Source organism: Equus przewalskii, chromosome 21 (genome assembly GCF_037783145.1).
Source record: "Equus przewalskii isolate Varuska chromosome 21, EquPr2, whole genome shotgun sequence".
NCBI classification, from domain to species: Eukaryota; Metazoa; Chordata; class Mammalia; order Perissodactyla; family Equidae; genus Equus; species Equus przewalskii.
In genome coordinates, this window is record NC_091851.1 from 12651728 (window position 1) to 12672234 (window position 20507).

The 20507-nt window shown below is 39.3% G+C and overlaps 1 long non-coding RNA gene and 1 other non-coding gene across 5 annotated transcripts in view; both read right to left on the reverse strand.

Annotated features, from left to right (window-relative positions):
- Positions 1–1204: 1204 nt before the first annotated feature.
- Positions 1205–1277, reverse strand: TRNAV-UAC (transfer RNA valine (anticodon UAC)). The gene has a single exon. It is a non-coding gene; the product is annotated as a tRNA-Val (tRNA).
- Positions 1278–2892: 1615 nt separating this feature from the next.
- The window catches only part of LOC103553847 (uncharacterized), a 54644-nt gene continuing 37029 nt past the window's right edge, over positions 2893–20507 (reverse strand). For 2 of the 4 annotated variants that reach the window (XR_011530970.1, XR_011530969.1), the window contains exons 4-6: positions 14322–14448; positions 12240–12339; positions 3096–4513 (exon numbers count right to left, since the gene is read on the reverse strand). This is a non-coding gene — a long non-coding RNA (uncharacterized lncRNA). Of the gene's footprint in view, positions 4514–12239; positions 12340–14321; positions 14449–20507 lie in introns of all 4 variants that reach the window. The other 2 variants (XR_011530968.1, XR_545562.2) reach the window with 2 other exon arrangements.

Here is a 20507-nt window from a genome sequence, read left to right on the forward strand (position 1 = left end):
GAGGAAACTGACCTTCAAAGAGGTGAAATAATTTACCCAAGATTACACAGATAGTGAGGGATGGAGATTGGAATGCTTTCACTACTGCCTACTGGGATTCCTCCCAGCATTCTCAGAAGTCCCCCACTCCTGTTACCATAACCAGTCTCACTATGACTAGACCCATTAATCCAGAAATCAAACTCAATGTAAAGAAAGAAACCTACCCTTAAATTTGCCAGGAGAAGCCATAGTTAGATTGGCAGGACCAGTGGACTGTAGTTAGAAGTCATGAATGTTAATCTCCATCCTTATGTTACATAGCAGAACCTTTTCTCCAAAGTCTTGGATTAGAAGCTCACTAAAGTCTCTTTCATCTCTAGAATGCTTTCTTATAATAATAACAAGAATGTTCGAGCATGAGAGAGTGTTAGCCATTATTGCTAGCCCAGTGTTTCTCAATATGTGGAACAGATGTGCTATGAGAAAAATTAGAATCACTTAGTGAGATGGTTACCCCCTTTTTATTCTTTGTCAATCACTCTGCTAACGTCATGAGGACAGTCTCAGTGTGGTGCTAGGATGTCCTCAACACCTCCCTAACACTTGCTAATCTCTCTCTGTAACAAAGAGAGAACAAGCGCCAGATCAAGAGCCTTTGGCAGACAACAGTATTCACTGTAATGGTTTTATGTTGACTGCTGGAATAGAACTCAAACCAACCTAAAACCTAAGCTTAATAAGAGCATGGTCCAACTGGGAAAAGGACTTCGGCTTTAGCCGGTGTCCCAGAAAGCAGACACTTTCAATGATGCACAAGTGAAGGCCAGGGAAGTGTGCCCTTCTGTGAGGAGGCTCTCTGTGCCTCCTCTGCAGAGCTGTGGCTAGTAAACTGTATGCTTTACGAACATTAAGGAAATCTTTGTGCTTTGCTTGCATCTTTCTGTTGAACACATCCCTGCCCTGTGGTGCTAACTGCAGGGTGTTACTCGGCTTGATGGAAAGTAATGCTGGTTCTCCATTTATGGATATGACAGAGTTTCTTTGTAAGATTAATTAACTTGAGTAAAATAAAGGACAATGAACTTTGCTCTCATCAGATTCACCACCTAGTAACAAAGACAGACAATGTTGATTTTCATCCAGTAGAGATGCAAGAGTCTTCCATCTAGTAGAAAAGGTAATCCTTAAAGTGATTGTTTGAATGGAAATATAAGTAATCTTGTGGTTCCACTGGGAATCGAACCCAGGATCCCCTGCATGTAAAGCAGATGTGATAACCACTACACCATGGAACCTTAGGCTGACTGTCTGATTGCCCTGTGGGATATTAACTTCTTTTGTATCTAACCTAGACATCTTAGTCCATCTTTGTCAAATGCCTGTAATAACCTCTGACTTTCTATTTCTCTTTGGAACTAGTTTTCCATGATCCTGATCCCCTGATAATGAATTTGAAATCTTTAACACATGTTCATTCTATATTTGTAGGTGAGTCATGTTTTAACTTTTTGAAAAACAAAGCAAAATAATTATTCTTTGACAACACTGAACAAGTAAAATTGAGCAATTTTTCTTGATCATGTCCAATATGCCAGGCACACAAATAAACATAATCAAAAACAGTAGTAAGTACTTTGAAGGAAGAAGTGGGTATGAGGTGAGCTTAGTTTTTATTTGAGTTAAAGAAGTGAAAGAAATGAAGTTAAAAGTATATAAGTGAATACGTGTGGTTCATAGAGATAGGAAAATTGTCAAGCTAACATGTGACTGGCTGAAATTATGAGGTAAATGGAAATCTCCCCTTACTGATAGATTCCCAGAGCTCAAGGAGGCCAAACAACTCACCCTAAGCCCGTAGCTCCTGAATCCTCAAAACTGGATCTGCCCATCACATAACAGCAGTGCTGCCCTTCTCTGAGACAAGGTCCGGTGCTCCCCCAATGCCCAATGGTAGCTCTGCCTTCTCCTTGGCCATATGGTAACATGTATGCCATGGGAGAAGGAAGAGTGAGACTGGAAACAGAGAGGAAGTTGCCCATAGAAGAAGCCAAAGTACCCTTAAAAATTACTACTGCAATACCCCTTTCTTTCCTCTTAGAGGTACAGAGCTGGGGAACTCTTTGCCAGCTCCCGGGTAGCAATGTTCCATCGGGGCTTAAATTATTTTAATGACAGACAAATGGATAAGCTTGAAGAGTGATTGTCACACTTTCTTCTGCCTCCTCCTTGCTCATATGCACAGAACAATTCCATCAGGAACATCCTTCTAGTAACTAAACAGGGCTCAACTTCAGAAATACTGGGGTGAAGAGAAATCTTAGGTAATTGGAAAAAGATGCCACATCCCATGATTCTTTTATGCCCAACTTCCACTGTGAGAATCTCAGGCAGATGTTTAACTGCACAGACCCACGGATGAAAACATACAACTCTCAATATATTAGGAGGATGTTGACTTTCGTCTTTAACACTTTCCTACCTTCACTGTCAGGCCCCCCCACCGCTATCTTGACACCCCTTCCCTCTTGTAAATCAGTGGCTTCACAAGAAAAACACATCCCAGTTAGTTATCACATTTGATTAAACACCTCACCCCGAAGTGTAAATACTTCAGTGGCTCCTCCTTTCGCAGAGATGTTTGCCCCCCCTTGGCTTTATAGCAGCCTTCTCAAACAGTGGAATTTCAGCTATCTGGAAAAGACAGATAAGGTGGATATTTTGGGAAGGAGGATTTCCCCAAAGTCTATTCCTCCAATCAAATTGCTTTAGGACAATTCTGACAGTGATTTATTGAAGTAAAAAGGCTATTACTTTGTTCTTGCCACATAAAATGTCTTTGTTTGCTTAGCTTAGCTGATTTCCTGGTGTATCTGAAATACATTGACAGAACTCCATAGAAGAATGTTTGTCTTTTTTTTTTCTTTTTCTATATTGCTTATACTAAGTTTCTTCCCCTTGGGAAGAAATTTTAAAAATATTTCACAGCTGCTTTGAAAACAGCTGTATAAATGCAAGACATTAATAGGAAAAGCCAAAACATCCACCAGGGCAAAATAAGACCAAAGTTATTAAACCATAACCCAAAGATACTCAAAGTAAAATATACATATGTGTTGAGTCCAAAACATATGTGATTTAATTAAAATCCAACTGGTGTTTAAAAAGAATGGCTAAGCAAAACAGTAAGTCTGACGCTTGAAAGATCGTAAATCATTCACACACACACACACACACACACACACACGTGCGCACACACAATCATTTCCTGAACCCTGACTGTGAAAACAGAATAATGTCTTCAGTGCACAAACCTAGTGAGTTGAATAGAACATTTTATGAGGATTTCTGCCTGCCCACCTTGTGTATATCACATGTAATTTACTCATAGCAATAGCAGCTAGTCATCTCCTCTCCCAATCTGTGCAAGAAGATTATCTGCGTTATCATTGTGAGGAGCATGAGATAACACAGTAGAGATTCTCCATGGCTGCCTGCATCCATTTATTTTCTATTCATTCCTGGGACAGAGGAATTATAAAGCTGTGGATAGGAAATGGAGCATTTGTCCTGCACAAACTTCTTTATCTTTATTTGCCCCATTGTTGGCTATATTGTGTAGTCCACTGGCAGCCAGAGGTCACATTTCTATGAAGATAAATTTCATATTGGATCCACTGGGAGCTGATGTCAGTGCAAATCTATGCCAGGACAGATTCAAAATGATGGCAAAGAGGAAGTTTCTGTATTTTATTTCTGTATTATATTGTCTTGTTTTCCTGATAATGCAGCCAGGGAAGACTTAGAAGCAGGAACTATTTTTCTGCCTTGCTCATCTCACAACAATGGATAAATACTCTGGGCCCTCCCCGTTGGCCAGACTTCAGTCTGGTTGTCTGTGAGATGTCCTGAGATCCTCAAGCATCATGATCCCGCATCCTCACCTCCAGGCCCAGCTTTGCTCACTCCCTGGGTGACTTGAGGTTGGAGCAGTTGTGTTTCATCCAAGGTTTTGCTGCCAGCGAAGGTCGAGCTTGCCATTTCGACAGCGGTACTTCCTGTCCATTATCAGCGTATTTGACATTTGATGTGTCTCCACTTTGTGTGTCCACTGGAAGCCAAATGTCACAGCTCAAAGATAACATTTTGCCCTGCTTTCCTCCCATTTCAAAATGAATTCAGGTTTTTCTGTATGGGTAAGCTTAGTTCAGAGTCTGTGGGGAATTCCAAAGTCGAGAATGTTCTGTTTATGAAGTAATCCTAGTAACGTGTGGAATTTTCATCGTGAGATTTTTTTTCTTGCGAAGGCTAAATGTTTAAGAAAAATGCAGGAAACTGGCAATTAGAATCAATTCTCTTCATAACAACAGCAGGATATCAGCTTAAAAATATGTCCTTTAACTGGTGTAATGATTGCAGTGATAGAAATCTGGAGAGTGCCTGTGGAATACACAGCTCGACCTGGGGGTGACTTGAGGTATGGTTCTAACACAGTGAGAGGTCGCCTTTCAAGGGCTGGTTCACATGGTGGTGTCTGGAATTCAGAACATGAGTTCTGATTAAATCCATGGCACAAACAAGGATGGATCCCAGGTTGGGCACCACATCCCACAACATTCCAAATGTATTCCACCTGCAGCAGTTACAAACTAAAGCGTAAAAAGTATGGAATGAGATAAAATAGATTCTTTAGCCACAAGGCCAGTGGTAAAAAATGAATTTGTTATACCAAAGACTGACTTTTTAATTTCATTTTCTATTCCCATCTCTCCCATTTTAGTTATTTGATTAATTCAGCAAACGTTTAGTGAGAACCAATTATGTACCAGGCGCTCTTGTAGGTGCAGTGAATAGAACTGACCAAATCCCTGCCCTTCTGCAGGCAGGTGCTGAAGCAAATGAGGAAGTAAGCAACCCATGTTTCAGTGGAACCAAGTCTCAGGCAAAGGCCACAGCAAGTGCAAAGGACCTGGGGCATGCTGGATTTGTTTAAACTTAAGTGAGAAAGTGCTTATTGGCTCCTATTTCCAAGGAAGGAGATGAAAACTGTGTGATTAGAGGGGCCCAGGCTAGGAAACATCCCAAGATGCAGAATATTTTTATTAAGCTCTCTCTCCTCCTGGGTGATGATTGAGCATCTATTGTTCTCTTAGAGACCATCAGGGGGCAGTAGGCTGGGGAGGGGAGAGGGATTTATGTTCCTCTCTTTCTTGTATACTCCAATTTATGCACAAAATAGTGCCTAGGAATGCTTGTGATGTATAATCCTTCAATTAATTCACATGCATGTATTTTTATATGTGTATTTTATTGTATCTTTTGTGGTCCAACAGTTTGAAAACCTTTTACTGTGAAATGTAGCATACCTACAGGAAGCAATGATATACAGCTCGCTGATTTATCACAAAGCAAACACCCAGGGACCCCCTTCCCCTTCCAGAAACAGACGCTGCCAGCTCCCCTGTGCCCTCTCTGAGTACTCCCGCCTCCCCGCCCTGTAAAGGGAAACCAGTCTTCTAACTTCAAAATAACCACTTCCTTGACTTTCTGTTTTAAAGAAAGAATGTTAAAGGGACCCCCACGTACTCACCATCATTCAGTTTTAACAACTATTGATGACAGGCCGTCATGTTTCATATAACCCCCATTCCTTCCCCTCATTACCACTTCCCAGCTAAGTCATTTAATTAATTTATTTTTATTGAGAGCTAATCAATATGAGGTAAAGTGCACAGATTTAAGGTATACAGTTCCACGAGCTTTGACAATTGTTTATACGTGTATAAATTGATGTAAATATTGAGCATTACAAGTTAGTTTCGTGTCTGTGAGAGCTTTCCTTAATAGCTAGGAACTCAGAGCACAGTGTATCATTTTGGTCCCTCACTGTGCACACGTGAAAATCCCCAGGCAGCTAGCTGGCAGCCAGCTGAGGTCCCTGAAGTATGCTTATACCGATCTTTCTAAGCCCTTTCTAAATGCAGACTGTTATCAGCTACCCGACTCTTCTCCCCTGCCCCCTCCCTCCTTTTTCTTCTGTCGGCAAAATAGTTTGTTATGGATTGGTGATAAAAATCAGTGTCCACTGAAAGACATGTCAAGACCACCGCCATGTGAGGCCTTCAAAGCATACCGGGCCACATTATGGCACAGTGTGAAGGGACGCGTCTGTCAGGGGGTCGCAGCCCATGTCCGCCAACTCTCTTCTCCTATTTCCCATGAGTGGAAGGGTTCTGTCCCTAATCCAGCCAGAAGGCTCCCCTCTTTGCCCTTTCCTGGGTGATGGAACGTGCAGGGCTTGTCATGCGTAGGCTCAGAAAGGTAGGGACAGAGTAGACAGTGGGCCGAGTCTCTGGTTAATTACTCCCCCTGGTGATACTTTGGTGATGGGGTTCTGTCCACTGATCCTGACCAGAATTCAGCTCTCCTCCTTCTGCATCCCTCCTTTTTCCCTGCATTACTCATATAGCCCTCTTGGGTAATAGGTAATGATGAGCCATCAACACCTTCATTTCCTCTAGTCACAGGAAGCTCATGAAGGCAAAATGTCTTTATTTCATATTCCTCAAGAGACCTTGTAGCATAATTTGCATATGGCCAATGCTCAACATTATTTGCTAATAAATGATGTTTACAAATGAGTCAGAAATCCATGACTTCATGATATAATTATACTTCATGATATAATTATACTCAGACCATTAACTGCATATTTTACATGCTCAACAGTATTTTATTAATCCACATCCTCATCTTAGTTTAAAAAACAACCAAAAAACAAATTTTAAAAAACCCTTACCTTAGAGTTTTCCAGGGTATCCCTAACATCTGACTGTGTTTAAATTTTATTTGGATTTTTTTCACCCTTTGGTTTTCTTGTTGGAGTTTAGGTTGGCCAAACAGCATCTACTTTACCCAGAGGCCTACATAAAACCACTGTTGCAAGACAACAAAAGTAAAGTATGGTTTTCAAAACTGGCCTGTGTTACTCACAAATAAGAGTGATATAATCCCCATTAGACAATGACATTATAAAGCCAAAAATGCCACTGCATGTACATGCAGGTTTCCAGGCGGCCTAGATATACTATAAGACCAGTGGTAAACAATTCACAATTCTAAAACTCTCAGAGTCTGTATTCCCCATACGAAGGCTTTGGTGTTATGATGTTCCTTTGTGCTAAATATTTTTTTACAACAGGAAAATAGACATAAAAGACCCACAATAAACAGAGGTTCGATCAGCCTTTCCAAGACTAAGAAACACAGCTTTACGTGGCCCATCCACGTGGACTCCACTTAAAGGCCACTTCCCCCATCTCCACGGTGCATGAGAATCCCTGAGGATCTTGTGAAAATGTGGATTTTGATTCAGCATGTCTGGGTGGGGCCCAAGACTCCGCACTGTTAACAAGATCCCAGGTGAGACCAAAGCTGCCAGCCCATGGACCACACTTTGAGTAGCAAAGAGTTAAAGAAAGTTACGTCCCAGTGCCAGGATTTCTCAGGTGGTGAACTGGAGTGGGCGAGAGGAGGTTGGAACCGTGGGGGAGGGTTGGTTGGGGTAAAGGTAAATTGCTTTCTGTTTCCTGCAGTAACTTCAGCTGCCTTTCATGGGAAAGTGAATTCAAGGTATGGGATTCCTGTCTTTCAAGCACCGTCTCTTGGACATAAAGTGTCCCAAGTGGATTTTCAAAGACTTACCCAGAGTTTTGCTCTTTTGACTCTCATGGAAATTAACTATGGTCTTGCCAGTTTATGCTTTGAGAAAAGCATCTCTTTATTTTTGTGGGAACCTGCATCCCGTAATAACAGTGGCTCTCAGTGGGAGCAACATGAAAGCAAATTAACCCTTTAAATTACAGGGAGCAGAGAGCAGTAAATGCACTCTGGTCTGAAGCAGCATCCCTTTCTCCTTTTCATGAGCACTGAGCTCCTTTTAAGGCATTGAAATATCTGTGGGCAATTGAAGGCCAATGGGTCTTGCTTCTAGGAGACTTGAATCTCTCCTCATGTCTGTTATTGACCAAAATAAGGTCAAATAGAGGGATAGAGAGGACCTTCCTATTAATTACAGGATAAAAAGACAACCATGCTAAGAGAAAAGGAACCAACTTCTGTTGATATCCTGGCTTGTTCTAGACCTTCTACATATAGTATGTCATTTAAGTTTCATTCTATCCCTGTGAGCGAGCACTATTCTTCTTACCTTCTCAGTGGGAAAATTGAGATCTATAGAACTTAAGTCCATTGCTAATGGTTCCACATTAATTAAATGGCAGATCTGGGGAAGGTGAACTCAGCTCTCTCTGACTCCAGAAATACTGGAACAGTTTCCCAGACTCCTGGGCTGAGGGCGTCTTGCTAATTTGTAGGCAGAGCCACTCCTTGTCTGCTGGGCCTGATACCCAGGCTCTCAATCATTAATTGTTGCATAAAAGAATGAACACATTCATATCACTTAAATTCATAGACCCCAGCAAGAAGCCAAATTACTTTTAATGGCTGTTTCCCATATCATGCAGGGACATATATTGCAAATTACACGTGCAGGAAGACCTGTGATGAAGGCAGCTGGTGATATATGTGGGTTAGATCATCCTGTCCTCCTTAAAGACTCATCCAGTGGTTTTGCTATATCTCTTTTGAAGGTTCACAGGGATGATTCCCAAACCAATCAAGGCTACAATAAAAGGACCTGGACAAAGTTCCTCGTATTGTCAGTTCTCAGGTGCCATAATATTTCATAAGAGTAGCTTCAATAGGTTTCCTTGCAGCAAAAGAGAGAAAGGAGACTGTGAGTGGAGGAAAAGCTGGACGTGAGTCAAGGGCAGAAATATGGGCTTCAGTTATGATTATGCATGCCATGGGATGTTCCTTGCCCTATCTTGACCCAACAGGAAAAAATTTAAATAAAAAACCCAGTAATGGTTCTATGGCCCAGACATATTAGAAAACAAAGCATGGAATGCGTCTTCTGCAAAAAAAGTGAACTTACCATACCTGTGTTGTTGACCTCAGTATGAATTTCTCTTGTTGGAATCTCTAATAACAGATGATGTTCCCAGATGATTAAAAAAAAAATAAAGCTCCTAGATAAATAAGCTAGGAAAACACTAATACACACACACGCACGCATGCATGTACAGACAACAGAAACAACAGAAAACAAGTGCCACTAGTCTCAGAGAGAGCGACAAATCAATTTTCAGGCAGCATTTTGGTAATGATGCTACAAAGAGATATTCCAAAGCCCTCAGGCACGTTTTTGACATCCACCAAAGAAAATGGCTCAAAATGTTTGCTAGGAAGCAACTCTCTTAAAAACCTTGACATTGTTTACTAAAACAAGGAGTATGGATGTCCTTAAAAACAAAGAGCAGGGGTGTTTGAATTGTTCATATGTAGCGATGAGTCTCATGAGTTCATCTTCACCTATTTCATGCTTGGCACTTAGTAGTCCCTCAATTTCTGTCTGTGGGATTTAGGAAAAAAGAGCCAAGAAATGTTGCTCTTAAAACCAAAGGACTAGTCCAATAAAGGAAGAGCTATGCCTTCATAAAAAGAAATTCCCAAAACGTTGAAGATATATTCTGTTGTCTGAGTGACAGACCTATTAAAATAAACAGACCATCATGCTCCATTCTGTTGACAGAAATGCTACCTAAAAATTCTTTTGTTGATTTCTGTCTTTTAGTGTGGAGCATCTCCATCTCTCTCCCTCCCTCCTGTCTGTTTCCACTCTCACCCACAGAAATATATTATGGTTGTTCATTTTTTGTTAACATGAGCCTACAAATGGTGCTCCAGAAGTAGAAGCATCTGAGAACATATGATTTCTAGGAACAACATCTATTGGCCATAGGATGAAAATACTCAGTGGCTACATGGATACCTTGGGGTGTCAGGCACATACAAAACTGAAGATAAAAAAAAGACCTGTCTCTTGGTTAATGTAGAAGTTTTATCAACGTAAATGCTGGCTCAAGTCTCAGAGAAGCAAACGCTGGGCCTTTTTGGATAGGAGCGGAGATGTTGTCAGCCCTTTTCCTTTCTCCTGACGGGCAGCCTATCTTCCCTGCCCTCCTATCCTCTCCTAACTTGAGTGACTGTCCTTGGGAGAGCTCTTCCCGTGGTCACTTTCCCAGGATTTTCAAGTGGTATTTCTGCCACCGCAATGGAACATCCTGGTCTGTTTATTTTGTTAGGTCTGTCACTACGACAATAGAAGAGATTTTCGATGCTTTGAGATTTTCTGTTTACGAAGGCTCTAGCTCTTTCCTTGTTGACTGAGTCCTTCTGTTTTCAGAACAGGCATTTCTTGGCTCTTTCCTAAATCCCACAAAACATTTCCCACAGAAAGCAAGATCTGTGAATATGGGTATAAAAACGAAGAGGTGAAAGAAGACTTTATTTTGCCTTCAGTTCCAAACTTCTATAGGAGAGAATACACCAAAGGTGGCTGGAAATGGGGAGTCACTTAGCTCCTTCCATAAACTCTTCAAATCGTCCGAATTAAATGCAATTTAAGTAAGAATAGTGTACTCACAGTGCAACCACAGCTTCAAGTCACCGGGAACAAGAACGCATTTGACTGTGTTAAGACAGTTAATTGGTTTTAGAGAAACAACTGTGGGGTAAGGGGGTCCCACTTCTCTGCCTTACTTCTGGAAGGACCAAGATCTCATGGGATGAGAGGATGAGCCTCAAGTAAATGAGCTAGAGCCTAAAGTGGAGTGGCAAATAGTGGCAGCTGAAATGAGTCAGGTGGGCAAGGACCAGAGAGCTCTCGTCGTGATCCGAAGAAAGTGAGCAAATTCTGAAAGGCCCCAAGACTGCAATCTAGAAACTTCCACCTGAAAAATTCACCTGGAATTTCATTCAAATTGAAACATTTAATGCAGTACCATAATCTTCCACTTTAGCTTATTATCCAAGGTCACCTATTGCCCAACTTTACCTGGGAGGGGAAGATTTGAAAATCAAGAAAAAGAATTATATATGGTATTTGAGTGGACGTAGTAACAAGTTTTGTATGCAAAGGCGTCAAGTTAAAGGAGGCAGCTCAGTTATGACATATCCTGCATCTTTTGTGAGTGTGTGTATATGTGTGTGTGAGGAAGTCTGGCCCTGAGCAAACATCTGTTGCCAATATTTCTCTTTTTTTTCCTCCCCCAAACCCCAGCACATAGTTGTATATCCTAGTTGTAAGTCATTCCAGTCTTTCTATGTGGGATGCTGCCACAGCATGGCTTGATGAGCGGTGCCGTATCTGTGCCCAGGATCTGAACTGGCCAACCTGGGCCACTGAAGCAGAGTGCAGGAGCTTAACCACTACGCCTCCAGGCCGGCCCCTATCCTGCATCATTTTTGGCTGGATACACTGAAATATAACTTGAGATTTTAAAATATAGTAGAAACACAATTTCTTCTAAAAGTGGCTTTTGGGTTTTGGTTTTCAAGCAAGCACAAGTAAATTATTTTTTATAAAGCATGAATGAACCCAACTCCTGCCATCATCTTTGAAGAGCACCGACATTAAAGCTTTCTGACAGACAGAGCAGGTGGGCTGCTAAGTTAGGGCCCCACAACAGATAGATGCTCATTGAGATGTCGTCAGAGAGCTGCAATATTAGAAATATCAGGAGAAGCATTAAATCATTTTAGACCTTCTTTCAAAACTTAAGTGCTTTAGAATGTTTACTAATTCTCTAATTTGTGATTGTCTTCCAAGTAAATAGACAGATAAAACAATATTCACAGCTAATTGAAATTTGAGTGTCTTCTAAGAGGAAGTAGTACTATATTACATAAGTCCTTTGGTTTCCTAGAGCACTTTCACCTATATTGGTTCATTTGTTCTTCATAACTACCCTGTAGTATGTGTGTGTGTGTGTGTATGCATATGTTTGTGTGTGCGTGTATGAAGCAAGGCCTCCTTTTGAGAAATGTTATTCTATTTCTTCTGATGTCCCCAAGACCTTTTCTCCCACAATAGGCAATGAGTCTTTCTACATGAGGTATGACATAAGAAGAGGTCATCTGGCCCAGTGGTTCCCAAAACTTGTCTGCACATTGAAATCACCTGGGAAACTTCAAAAAATATGGTGCCTATGCCTTGCTCCCAGAGCTTATGATTTATTGGTCTGGATGTGGCATAGGCTCTGGAATTTTTGAAAGATCCCTACCTAGATCCTTCCGATATGCAGACAAACTCAGGAGCCAATCCACCTAGACTCTTTGGATCTCGTTTTCCTCACCTGTAAAGTGGATGTGTGGGTGGAGTTGGAAGAGCTTGCAGGTGTGGGGTAATCACAGCCATTCCTGAGTGAGTCTGGGGCATGCTGGTCTTCTCCGATCCTTGTGAAAAATCAGAAAGCATTCTCTGATAAAATCACTTTGGGAAACAATTTGTAAACTACGTTGGTTGAATGAATAATAATTGTCTTAATGAATGAATCAATCAATCAACCCAGAATCAAGAGTGCTGGCTCAAGTTCTACCTTTGCCACCCACTAGCTATGAATCACTGAAAATCACTTACCTCATCAGGACTCAGTTTCCTCCTCTGTAAATAAAGAGATTGACCAGATCTCCAGTAAGATGTCTTATACTTCTAACATTCCATAACCCCATGACCAGAAGATCTCTGAGATCCCTTTTATTTTAGGATTCCGTGAGTCAAAGGGACCCAATCATCTTATCCAACTCTCTCAAGACTACAGAATTGGGGAAGGGTGCCTAATTGGTCTAATTTTACAATGAATCATCATTAGACCCCGAGGCAATGTAGCTGCAGACACGATGTGATTCTTCTCTCTAGTGGTTAAGACTCATTTTATTCCTAAAAGCTTTTTAAAATATTATCTTCCTTACTGTTGCAAATAAAGACAGCTGAGCCTCAGACAAGCTGATTCATGGCTACTATTTCTCAGACTCACAACTGCAGACGACAATCGACACAAGCCTTCCTTTGCTTTTAGCTTTCTTTCTGCCAGCAGACTGTCTGGACCTTGCCCGGGCCGTCTCTGGGCATTAATGAATGCTGCATTCACCCTGCTTGAAATCCAGAGTGACTAACGGGTAGACTATGTGAGCTGCCAGCAGTCGAATTCAATGTCCTCTTATGCCATCTACCCCTTTCCCCTCATTTAGCCTGGAAATGGGGACAGCACATAAAATGCAGTGAGGCCAATAGGAATCTAGTGACAGGGAGGAGAGAAAGCACAAAAGTCTGGCTGGTGCTATACACCATCTATGTATTGATGGCTTATCTGTAGAAAGGTTTAGGTGAGTAGAAATTCCTCTGGACTGACCCTCTAATGGAGTCTTGCAAATCATCAACATACCTTTGAGTGAATCAGTTATTTTGAAAATAAAGGATTCCCCCTGATGCTTTAGATGAGCAATGGGCAAACGATGACTTATTGGCTAAATTCAGTCTACAGACTCTTTTTGTGAATAAAGTTTTATTGAAACACAGCCACACTCATTTGTTTACACATTGTCTATAGCTGTTTTTGCTCTAAAATGGCAAAGTTGAATAGTTGCAACAGAGACGCCATAAACTGCAAAGCCTAAAGTGTTTACTGTCTGACTGATCCTTGTTTTAGATTTATACATGTTGTTTGATATAAACAGGTTTTTTTAATTCTTGCATTCCTTTCTTCCTTCAATCACTTTATGGATATTTAATAATCAAAGCAATGAAAGAAATTCTATAAGGAATAAAAAGAAGCATAAGATAATTTCCTGTCCTTTCAAATCATACATGGACATCAATGGTCATCTTGTTGCAATTATTTACCTACAAAATCCTTTCGAAGCTCACCCTTCACACACCCTCACATACCTGGCCTTCGGGAGGAAAACAAAAGCCTGCATATGACTTGCTCATATTCTCCACCTTATTAAGTCGATCAGATAGAATATATACAAATTATAAAATCACGCAATCTAAAGTTAAAGGGGATAATTATTTCTAGTCCATTCTCTATAGTCAATGTGACAAAACTAGAGTTGGTGATAAATCCAGGTTTTATAATACGTAGGAATCTTGGCCCTTATGCTGTCATTATAATACAAACACATATATGTATATATACATATAAACAATCCATAATACATAAATATTTGTGGTATATTTCTAAATGTTTCAACATGCTAGCGTATTTTGCAATTTCTCCTTCTCAGGACAACTGTTGCCAGAATATGGTTTCCCTTTTGTAGTTCTGGCATGGGCAAAACAAGTAAATACAAGAGACGTTTTGTCTAGGATTTCCTCACTAGAGGAGGAGAAGATTCTAATAGAAACTTAATTTTAAAGAAGTAATAAAATGTACCCTTGTTCAACTAGCTCAGTCCTGTGTGCTTCTATCCTGAAGCTGTAAGATACACTGGAATCAGTGATGGAATTGATTTCGATTTTGAAGCAAACATTTTTTCCCAAGACAACAGCAGATCTGACACCTAAATGGATGAAAAACAAAAGCCAGAACAAATTCAGAATTAAATATGAATTGCTGACAATTATAGACCGGTTTAAGCCATGCTGTTTCTACAAATCATTCCCAAGAATATGTAAGTGTGTGCATGGAGCATGTGATTCCACTAACAACTAACACAACAGATGATTTCTCGGTCTCAGCACAACAAATCAAATAATAATAATGATAATTCTATCCCTAAGAGCCCGCTTCTCCACTGTTGGCATCTAAAACTCCCCGGTTGATGTCTTGTTACTCATTTGCTGACGTCCAATCCTTTCACTTTTCTAAGTCATTCCATATTAGGATTTCATGAACTGGTGGATCAGATTACTGCTGCTTATAGAAAGCTACCAGAAAGCGCAAACTAAAGTGGTGGCATTTTAATGCCATATTTTAGTGGAGTGAGTACATGGCAGAGGAAGATTAATTAGATTTAAGGTAGAAGGAGAGTCCAATTTAATTTTGCACCATTATTGGGCATGCCTGGAGATTTCACTTTGTGTGGGACTCTTCCCCCTGGGGGAATAGCACCAGAGCGTCCTTTCCACCCTGGCCAGCACTGGGAGATGTGCACCGTTCGCCCTCTGCTCATCCTGCTCTGTGCCCTTAGCGGTCTGTTTGTGCCACAACGACTCCACAAGCTCTTTTCTGGCACAAGATTTGCAAGATAAGAAATAGGCCTCTATGGTTAAAATATGTTGGCATGAAGCTCCGGCTCTGTTCGAAAATTCTCGTAGAGGCTGAGGCTCTAATTCTGTCAGGAGGAAAAGGCAGAGAGAAGCATATGGTGACATTTCAACCATTTGCAAGTAGATTCTTACCTTTGCAACTTAACCCCTGATTAACCAAATAAGGACTTCCAGGGTTGAATCAGGAAATGTTCCAGACAAGGCACTATGGCAGGAATGCACCTTGCTCTTTTCCCCCTCAAGAGTTTCACATTTATTAGCCCTTGAAAAGCCTCTCTTTACCTACTGAAATTCATTAAGCTCCAGCTCCAACTTGTCAATCCTTCTCTAGTCCTTTTCAGTCTTGATCCCCTAAATTTTCAGAGCGTATAGTGTATTCCACTGAACTTGGCAATGAAACTCCACAACTTTCCACCTTCCAACTTACAGACTTTGAAAGACAAGTGAAACTCTGTGCTAGGGTGGAGACTTACCAACTCTGCCTACCACCAACAGAGTGCATGAGCAGTTGGAAAAGTGGTCTTAGTGAACCAACCACTTCGTATACGCTGGGCAATCTTCTCAGAAAACGACATTGTTCTTAGCCTGTCTCTCATAGTAGTGCACAAGCTTCTGAGAACTAGAAACACTCTTCTTCAATATTGATTGTATTAGGATCTGTAATTTCAGTTCGGGTCTTTCCCTTCCAATGTGCCTAAGTCCTCACAGCTAACTGTAATGCCAGGTCTCACCCACAGGCCCAGTTCCTGAGCTGTCTGGAAGACCGTGGAAACACCAAGTTTCCCTGAATCTAAGATGTCATAAATTTTAAGACAAACTATCAATTTAGTAATAACAAGAAAGAACACTCCATTAGAGTAGTCATTGAGTACAAAATGCATTACAATTTTTAAAACATTATGGCTTAAAAAACAACCACTGCAGAACTAATAAATAAGGTATACCAGCAGGATCAGCCCCCAATCCAGTGGAACTTGGAACTGAGTTGCATTGATCACAGATGGACTCGTGTTCATGAGTCCCCAGAGTGGCAATAATTCTTCCCACTGAAATAGGAAGCTCTGTCTTAAGCATTACAACAGATAATTCTTGGTTTTGCTCTTACTAACTCTGCATCCTATAAAGCTGGGTTTCTCTCTGAACCCTGACCTGATTTCCAGGAACACTCTGCCTTGTCAGCTTGTACTGTTCTTGTCCTTTTTTCCCTATTGGTCCTGAATTTTCCTCTCATACAATCAAGAGAACTTATACACAAGGGTAAGTCTCCCCCAAACAATTGCCTGCTTCCTAAGGCTTTCCAAGGCCCCAAATCATCAATATCAAATGGATAAAAGACAACAAATACCATATCTCTAATTTCAAAATTTGGCATCTAATTCTTTCACTGCAGATTCAGGGACTCAAACCTCTTCTTCTTTCTTCTATATCCTATCTTTAGACAGAAAATTTTAGTGAATGTCAGAGCTTGGTTTAAAGTTATTTAGCAGTATTATCTCACATTCACTGAGTCATTACCACATGTCAAGAACTTGTCATATGTCTGGATTTAAGGCTGCATGATCAACAACACATTTCATTTAGAATTTCCTTTTAAAAATCAGTTGATAAAGCAATATGGATTAGGAGCTTAGAAAGTGTAACAGAATGGCATGACATAAATTATACTAATTTGAAGAAATGGAATTTAAATTGTGTTCATTGTACTGAACCAATGAGTTGATAGGCACTAACTCCTAAGTAGTGAAGGATTGGCGACTACAACTTTTTATTAAAAATTATCTTGTCGAGGGATTCAGGCAATTTTAATAATTTTAAAAACTAGCTGTCAACATGTTGGTCTTAGAATCTCATTAGAAGCCAGATCTCAGGGTTTAAGGTGTGAAATCTCTGAATGATGAGACAGACTCACGGTGGAAACCATTTGTTGTTTCAGTGTCTAAACTCCCTTGAATGGCTTCCAAGAGCAATGCTGCAGCCTGCCGAAGTTTGTTCCTGAGAATTAGAAAAGAGGCCTCATTCTCTATTACCTTCTTGACCCACATTTCCTCCCATCGGACGACGGAATCTACTTCCCTGGTCCTTGAATCTAGACTGACCTTGTGATTTGCTTTAGCCCAAGGAAAAAGCAAAAATTACCTATGATCCTGCCATCCAGAAATATCCATTTTTTTTTTGTCTGCTCAGATTCCATTCTGCATTTATAGAACTATGTCTCTCTCCATATAGACACAGAAAATGTATTTTTCCAAATGGTAGCACAATGTATATACTGTTTTATAAGCTCTCTTTCTTTTTTGTTTACATACAACAAAGCATTGTAAAACACTTTCCCATTTCAATATATTTACCTTAACACGATTATTTCTAAAAACTTCATTGTATTTTGTGCTATGATACCATGATTTATGGAACTCATGCCTCTGTTGCTGGACATTCATAGTATACACCAAAATAAAATACAAGTGAAACATGAAGAGATCTCCCATATTTCCAATGAGAAGATTGGAAAAAACAAGTATTTTGGGCTCACTTGACTATATCTCTTTAGATATTCAACAATAGTTTCACATTAGATTTGGTTCAATTTTTTCTTTTTGTATAAATAATTCTGTGGAATATGTGCCACAAAGTTGTGCATTTAGGCCCAATTTCTTAGGAAATTTTCCAAGAATTGAGTCTACTGGGTAAAAGTGTATGAACATTGTTAAGCGCTTTCACAATTGCTTCTAGAGTTTAAACAATTCTAGGTTCCCATTAAGAGTATATAAAAGTTGTGAGATGAGTCAAGTTTTGTATTTCTTCTTGAGAGATTTTATTTATAAATCACATTTTTCTAAGATTCTTAAAATTTTACCTAAAATTTCCATTTCATTGACAAGAGTGTTCATAATATATTCTTAACAATATTTCCAGATTATGTGTGATGCCTCCTTATTCTTTCATGATGTTGGCAATTTATGCCTTCTCTCCTTTTTTCTCTTTTAGTTTTTTCATTAATTTGCCAGATGTTTTAAAGTTTTATTTGTCTTTTCAAAGAACCAATTTCAGCAATGTTGATCTCCTCTATCCTGTTCTTATCATTTTTATTACTTTCTTCTATTTTATGAAAGTTTATTAACTCCTTGTAATGAATGCTTTGTTCATTAATTTTCAGCCTCTATTCTTTTCTTTAATGATTTTTTTTTTTGCCTGCAGTTCTATCAATTATTGAGAGAGAGATGATAAAATCCCGAGCAGTTATTTTTGGGTGGCTTGTTCTCCAGTTCCTGAGAGGTGTGTTAAAGTCTCCTATATGACTGTGGTTTTATCTGTATCTTCTTTCAGCTCTCATATTGTCTGTCTTGTGGTTCTATCAATTTCTGATATATCTATCAGTATATATATACATACACTTTTTTTTTTTGTTAGCCCTGAGCTAACATCTGTTGCCAATCTTCCTCATTTTGCTTAAGGCAGATGGTCACTAAGCTAACATCTGTGCCAATCTTCCTCTGTTTTATGTGGGATGCTGCCACAGCATGGCTTGATGAGTGGTGCTAGGTCTACACCCAGGTTCCGAACTGGCAAAACCCTGGGCTGCTGAAGCAGAGCGCATGAACTTAACTACTTGGCCATGAGGCCACCCCCTCTATTGTGTTTAATACTACAATAGCTGTCCTTTGTTTCTCAGTCACATAATATGCATTTTTCCATTCTTTTACTTCCATCTCTTCTATAGTTGGATGCAGGACCACATAGGATGTGCACTGTACTACTTTAGGGGCCACCAGCCTCATAAATCATGATGTGAATGACCCTCCTCTAGGAATTATGCTATGCACCAGATTTCCTTGGAATTTTCTTTAATCCAAGCTAATATTCTTTACTTTTAACTATTTCATCAATCTATTTACATTTACATAATTACTAATATACTCATGTTTAAAATACACCATCTTATTTTTTCTTTTCTTTCTTTCCTACCTATTCTGCTTCATTTCCTCCCTATTTGCAATTTTTCAGTTTATTGTAATTTTTCCTTACACTAATTTGGAAATGATACCCTAGAAATTAAAATATGAATACACATCAAAGTGTTAAATTATCAATACTTCTAACACCTCTTAGAAAATACAATGTTCTTAAAATATTTTAACTCTCATTTATCCTATTCTAAGTTAATCTTTGTATTTTAATTCCATTTTAATCTTTAATACCTTATTATTATGTCTAATTATTGTCATTTTGTATATTTTCTTAGATTTACCCACATATTCACTCTGTTCTCTGCTCATCATTTGCTTGTACACTTTAGGTCTTCTCTATGGGTTCAAATTGCTTTTGCCTCAAGAACATTCTTTAGTGTTTCCTTTAATGTAGGTTTGCTGGTGGTAAATGTTCTCAGTTTTGTTTTTCTGAAAATAATCTTAATTTCTTCTTTGTATGGAAGGTATTTTTTAGTGGGTATAGATTTTCAGGTTAATAGTTACCTTCTGAAGCACATTAAAGACATTGTTCCATTGCTACTGGCTCTTGTTATTATTATGAAATCAGCTGTCCGTCCTTTCTTTAAAGGTAATCTCTTTTCCTATTGTTTGTTTTCAAAATTTTTCTTTTTCTTCAGAGTTCTGCAGTTTCACTGTAGCATGATTAAGTGTAAATGCCTTTTTTATTTACCTTTCTAGAAATTTGTTAGGCTTCTCAAATCTCTAAATTTTGACTTTCATCAGTTCTGGAAAATTCTCGATTATTATACATTCAGATATTATCTCTCTATCATACTCTCATTCTCAACTTTCAGGACTCCAATTAAAGGTATATTAGACCTGCTCCATCTGTATTTCTTGCCTCTGGACCTCCCTTCGGTATTTCATCTGCTGTCTCTCCATGCTACGTCCTGGACAGTTTCTTCTGAGGTTTCTTCTAGTTCTGCTTCTTTCTTAGATTACATCTAATCTACATTCAAACCCATGCTTTAAATTTTACCTTATCGTATTTTTAAATTCTAGAATTGTTACTTTTTAAAATATGTTAGACCACGACTTAAACTTTTCTGTTCCTTGAAGATGTTTTCAAACTTGGCTTTTATTTCCTTAAATCTAGCAAACATAGTGGTTTTATAATCTATGTCTAATAATTACAATATCTGGCATTTTTGGCATTTCTTTCCTTTCTTTCTTTCTTTTTTTTTTTCATGTTTAATTTTCTGCTTGTTCTTCCACCTGACTCCCTTTTCCTTGGATTCTTAGAAATCTTTGACTGTATGTTTCTCATTTTACTTAAAATTTATTTTTGCAGAAGGATTTTGAGGCCTATGATAATATCTTTCTCTAGTAAGGATTTGTATTACTTCTTCTGTTTGCTTATTGTT